Here is a 6000-nt window from a genome sequence, read left to right on the forward strand (position 1 = left end):
TCTCATGGACAATTGTATGTAGCTTGCTCACTAGTAGGCAAACCAACGTCATTATTCATTTACGCGAAAGATGGAAAACCCAAAAACGTTGTCTACCAAAAAGTGTTACAATAAAGTTCGAATGAAATTGTATTAAAGAATTTGTTTTGTTTTGTATTAATTTTATTCTCTTTCCGCAAATTATTGAATTTATCGCCTAGCAAAGCGGGCGAGGGTACGCTAGTAATAGATATAAAAATTAAAATATATGTATATAAAAATTCAATCCAATTATTAAGTAATACTAGAATAGCCTGTGATCGAAATTCGACCAACGTGTATTTTTTCAACTCAGTCTATGCATCAAGTGTTGGAAATATAGCAAACTGGTCTAACTTACTTAACTTTTTCTTATAATTTTGAATTTGATCTAAGACTTTGTACTTTTTGATTGTATTTTCTTAAATTGTCTACAAACTTTTCACATGTAATTATAACGTTTTGGGAGCTCGGTTCCCCAGTAGGCCTATATCGCCCATTTACGTCAATAGTGTCATAATTCAAAAAACACGAACTTTTAGTTAAAAACGAAGAAATTTGCTAAAGGAATTTAACCTATTTCACGCCACCCGTTTAATTTTGTATAAATACATATCAAATATGTAAGTGTGACACAAAACAAAAATTTCGAGTAGAATAGAGGATACCTTCATAAAAAATAAAATAAAATTATACAAAACTTATGTAATGATAATGAGTTTACTAAAAAAAATGGTTTATTAAAGAAAAAAAAAATAAAGTACTTAAATTGCGAAAAAATTAAGTGAAGTGAACAAATAGTTCCATATAAAAGGGCAATAAGTGCACTTAGACTTTTTTCCGGGTTTTAATATGATCATTGTGGTAATATGAAAATTCTAATGTTCGGATATTTAATGTTGGGATTCCCATTGAGATCTATGTATGTAATTAATTTGTATTAAATTTGTAAACACTCCATTTCATGAATATATATAACCATGTCTGCCATAAAATATCGTCTGTGAACAATATAATTCTAAGATATAACAAAGCATAATAAATTGGAAAGAAAAGAAAAACAAACAAAAACATATATACTAAAATAAAATTAATTTCGTAACTTTAAGCGACATAAACAAATTAGGGTTATGGGATCTAAGCATCCGATTAATGGATATATAATCCAACAAAGTTAGCCTAATAATAAATATAGTGGGTAATATATTGCCTATGCAATACGGCCGCTATGATGCAGGTTGCTGTTTTGACCTAAATCAAAAACCTTTTTGGGACATTTTTTTGTTTCGTTTAATATACAACGTGAAATTTTCCTATTCGTTCAAGTTGCATTTAAATAATAATAAACCAATTTGAAATAAGAGAATATATAATAAAATAAAATAAGGACTAAAATAAATTAGCATAAAAGGCAATATAAAATATTTAGTGTCATATTTTTGTAACTTTTTTTTTTTGTTCAGTATAAGACGTACTTCATCTAAAATGAGGATTAAATCTGCAAATGCAAAAACATTTTCGGGCAAATTTGCCATTAATTATAATAAATTAATTAGTTAGTTTCAATAAAAGTTAACTCATTATTTGCGATTTCATGTTTTTTTGAAAACAACTAAAATAAAAAACAAAGAATCTGTTAAATAAAGACTTATGTATTTAGGTGTAAGTGAAATTCGCCACAAAAAAGGGGCCGGTCCAAAATTAATTCTATTTAAGGTTTTTTGGTACGCTACAAATTATTTTGGAACAATATTTTAGGATTTTGGTAGAGGCTATTATAGGTAAGTGGCAAGAATGGGAAACCATGTTTTAATCTTTCACCGTGTAGTGCGTACGCTTATGTAGGCTTGTGTCTTAGAGCACTTACATAATTTGTCCAAAGGTGGCGCGCTTTTGTGCAAGAAAGTAAATATCCATATTTGGAGAGATTGTTGGATTTACAAAAAACTATCTCTATAATAGAGTAATATTTGTTAACAAAAATAGGCCTATTCACTGCGGCTGATCTATACGAATCGATTCATATCACTTTTATATGATTTTACGCATGCTAACTATGCGAAACCGCCTGTCAATTGTTTGTATGGAAATTTTGTTAGCGTATAAATATATAGACTAGTATCGCCTGTGGTCGAAATTCGACCAACGTGTATTTGCTTTCAACTCAGTCTATGCATCAAGTGTTGGAAATATAGCAAACAGGTCTAACTAACTTTACTATTTCTTTAAAATTTTGAATTTGATCTAAGACTTCGTACTTTTTAATTATATTTTCTTAAATTTTCTATACACTTTTCACATGTAATTATAACGTTTTGGTATTGAGCTCCTTAAACAAAAATATAAAAATTATGTAAAATCAAATGAAATTGACATATAATTATCGTGAAATTACTTGAAATTGAATTGAAAATTAGGTTTTTCTACACCACCCGGAAGGTCCCCGTTGGCGCGCTACCGAAGTTAGTTTTGGGAGCTCGGTTCCCCAGTAGGCCTATATCACCCATATACGCTTCCCAAGGCAGTCGGTTCTATGTACCGGAGCGACTCGGGATTTTTCCCGACCAAGGACTGTCATTTCAGTGTAACCCCATTTAATTTGTTGCGTCCCTCCCACAAATTGTCATCCTCCCAGCAGCTCCTTGCAGCGGGACTGCTCTATATTCTCTTGCTCCGGGAAGGTATCGAATCCAATCCGGGTCCGTCTCCAGACCCCGGTCCTGAGAAATGGTTTTGCTGCATCTGCCGGAAAAGAATCTTTTTAGGACGGTCATACTCTGTTCAGTGTATCTCGTGTAAGGGATGATTGCATCGGACAGGTTGTTCTGGGTTTGATCCCAAAACCCGACGTCCACGTAACTTTTATAAATCTTTTGTGGCTGCTTGCTGTTCACGTCCAAGGGCGTCCCGTATTCTACGCCTTAGCGCCCCCACTACCTTCCAGCAGCCCAGCTGCTCAGCAAGCCACAACTAGTACCCGCTGCTGCTCGCGCCCCGCGGCGCCAACAACTCAAACAGCTGCTACCACTCATAACTACTATATTCGTAGTAGAGTCGGTAGCAATGCTGAGCATCAGCCCCTGCCCCCGTCTTCTCCCCCCCCCCCCTCTTTTCCGGCAGCAATCGTGTAGGTCAGGGAAACAGACTCTTTGTCCCTAACCTCGTTTGCACCGTTTGCCAGCACAGAATATATATGTTTGCGACATCCGCCCAATGCAGCTCCTGCCTTGGGCGGTGCCACTTTTCTAGATGTTCTGGTCTCCGCGACGGCAACCCCCCGACGGGTTTCATTGCGCCATGTTGCCAGGTCGTAAACTCCAATATACCGGGTACCCCAGTGCTTGCCCAAGGACGCCCAGTCCCAGGGCCACAACAGCAGTTGCGTCCTGGCCTTCCTCAACCCAGGCGTAGTCACCCGTCACTTACTCCCAGAGTGGCGACGTCTCCCCCTATGCTCTTCAGAATTCTGCAGTTAAACTGTAATGGATTAACTGGGAAGATCACGGAGATAGTCGATTTCATGAAACGGCACAACATCCGCATTGCTGCGACTCAAGAGACTAAACTCACAGCAAGATCTGCACTGCAAACCTGTTCCGGGTATAATGTCCACAGAAAAGATCGCATGAGCGGAAATGGAGGCGACCCCGCGTTTATCATACACCACTCTGCGCAATATCATATATTTGATCCTGGCATCGACCGCAGAGGCAATGCCTTAGAACGACAAGGTCTATCTGTCCGGTCAGGCGATGCAAACCTAGAAATCATCAACATCTACATCCCTCCTGCCACCTGTTGCCCCAGTGGATACTGCCCTATTATTAGCGCCTTACTCACTGGCAACAATCGCATTATCTTAGGCGACTTTAATGCCCATCACGATCTATGGCATTCAAACTTGCGGGCGGACAGTAGGGTTGAGATGTTGGCGGATCAAATAGAAGAAATGACGTTCTGCACAATAAACGGAGACGCCCTCACACGTATGGTAGGAAGCTGTCACAGTTCGCCGGATATCTCAATCGTGAGCGCAGAACTCGTAAACTGCGTCAACTGGCAGCCGATGGTAACATTGGCATCAGACCACCTGCCTATACTTATTTCGTTCGAGCGTACCGCCGACTTCATCGTTACAGAAAAACGCACTTTCATTAACTTTAAAAAAGGAAAGTGGGAGGAATACAAATCTTTTACAGACAACCTCTATGCTGCCCTCCCTATCCCGACTGATGCCCGCCAAGGGGAGCGTGCTTTCCGCAAGGTCATTGAGTCCGCCTGGGCACGTTTCATTCCCGCCGGGAGAATTCCCGAAATTCGGCCCCACTTCCCGACGGAGGCCGCAAATTTAGCAAGAGAACGTGACCTTATAAGACAGCTCGACCCAGGCGACCCCCAAATAAGGGACATAAACCAACGCATCAGATTGCTTGTGGATGAACACAAGCGGGCGAAATGGGAGGAGCACCTAAGAGGTTGTAACCTCTCTGCCGGTGTGGCTAAACTTTGGTCCACGGTAAAGTCCCTATCGAATCCGTCTAAGCACAATGATAAAGTTTCCATCGACTTCGGCGATAAAGTGCTGTCGGATTCGAAAGAATGCGCGAGCGCTTTCTGCCGTCAATATGTAATGCATTCTACGGTCGACAAAGATAGACGGAGGGCCAACAGACACGTACATAAACATATATTCAGCGCGTCACCAATTGCCATCACCGCCAGAGAGGTTGAAGATGCCATTGGTCACGGTAAACCATCCAAAGAAGTGGGCCCAGACGGCATAGCCATGCCGATGCTTAAAAGCCTAGGGAAAGAGGGTTTCAAATACTTAGCACATGTCTTCAACCTGTTTCTTTCCACCTTTGCCATACCCGAAAATGGAAAATGGCCAAGGTGGTCCCGCTACTAAAGCCTGGGAAACCAGCTAACATAGGAGAGTCGTATCGTCCGATATCTCTCCTATCGCCAGTGGCAAAGACGCTTGAAGGCATTTTGCGCCCCTACTTCCAAGCAAATTTGCAGCTAGCCTCTCATCAGCATGGCTTCAGAAAACTCCATAGCACCACCACCGTGCTAAATGCCATCAGCACCCAGATAAATTGCGGTTTAAATCAAAACCCCCACCATAGAACAGTACTCGTAGCGCTAGACCTATCAAAAGCTTTTGATACGGTCAACCATGGCACGTTACTGCAAGACCTGGAAGGGTCTACCCTTCCCCCATGTCTTAAAAGGTGGACCGCAGATTATCTGGGTGGTCGGCAGGCATCGGTGCAATTTAGAAACGAAACATCAAAACCAAGAAGAATGAAACAAGGGTGGTGTCCTATCCCAACTTTTGTTTAATTTCTACATATCTAAGCTACCTTCACCACCAGAAGCAGTCACTTTCGTTTCATACGCCGATGACTGCACAATAATGGCCACAGGCCCAGGCCCACAGATCGATAGGCTCTGCAACAGAATAAACGGCTACCTCCCTGATCTCTCCAGGTTTTTCGCCTCGCGAAACTTGGCATTATCACGACTACATCTTCCGCGACCTTATTTACAACATGGACGTCCCAAATGTCGACCATTTTGAACATCCACGTCGATGGCACTACGCTACCGACTGTCCTACACCCCAAAATCTTGGGTGTGACGTTTGATTAGGATCTACATTTTGGTGAGCACGCAGCCGCAATTGTTCCGAAAATCCAGAGCCGTAATAAAATCCTCAAATCCCTTGCTGGCAGTACCTGGGGAAAAGATAAAGAAACGCTCATTACTACATACAAAGCAATTGGCCAGCCGTTTACGTCCTACGCGTCACCAATATGGTCGCCAAGCCTAAAAACTACCCACTGGAAGAAGCTACAGGCCTGCCAAAATACTGCTCTCAGAATCGCCACGGGCTGCCTTCTTATGTCCCCAGAACACCATCTACATAATGAGGCGAGAATACTCCCCATCAGGGAGAGAAATGAGATGCTAACCAAA

The sequence above is a fragment of the Eurosta solidaginis genome, chromosome X (assembly GCF_040869045.1).
Source record: "Eurosta solidaginis isolate ZX-2024a chromosome X, ASM4086904v1, whole genome shotgun sequence".
NCBI classification, from domain to species: domain Eukaryota; kingdom Metazoa; phylum Arthropoda; class Insecta; order Diptera; family Tephritidae; genus Eurosta; species Eurosta solidaginis.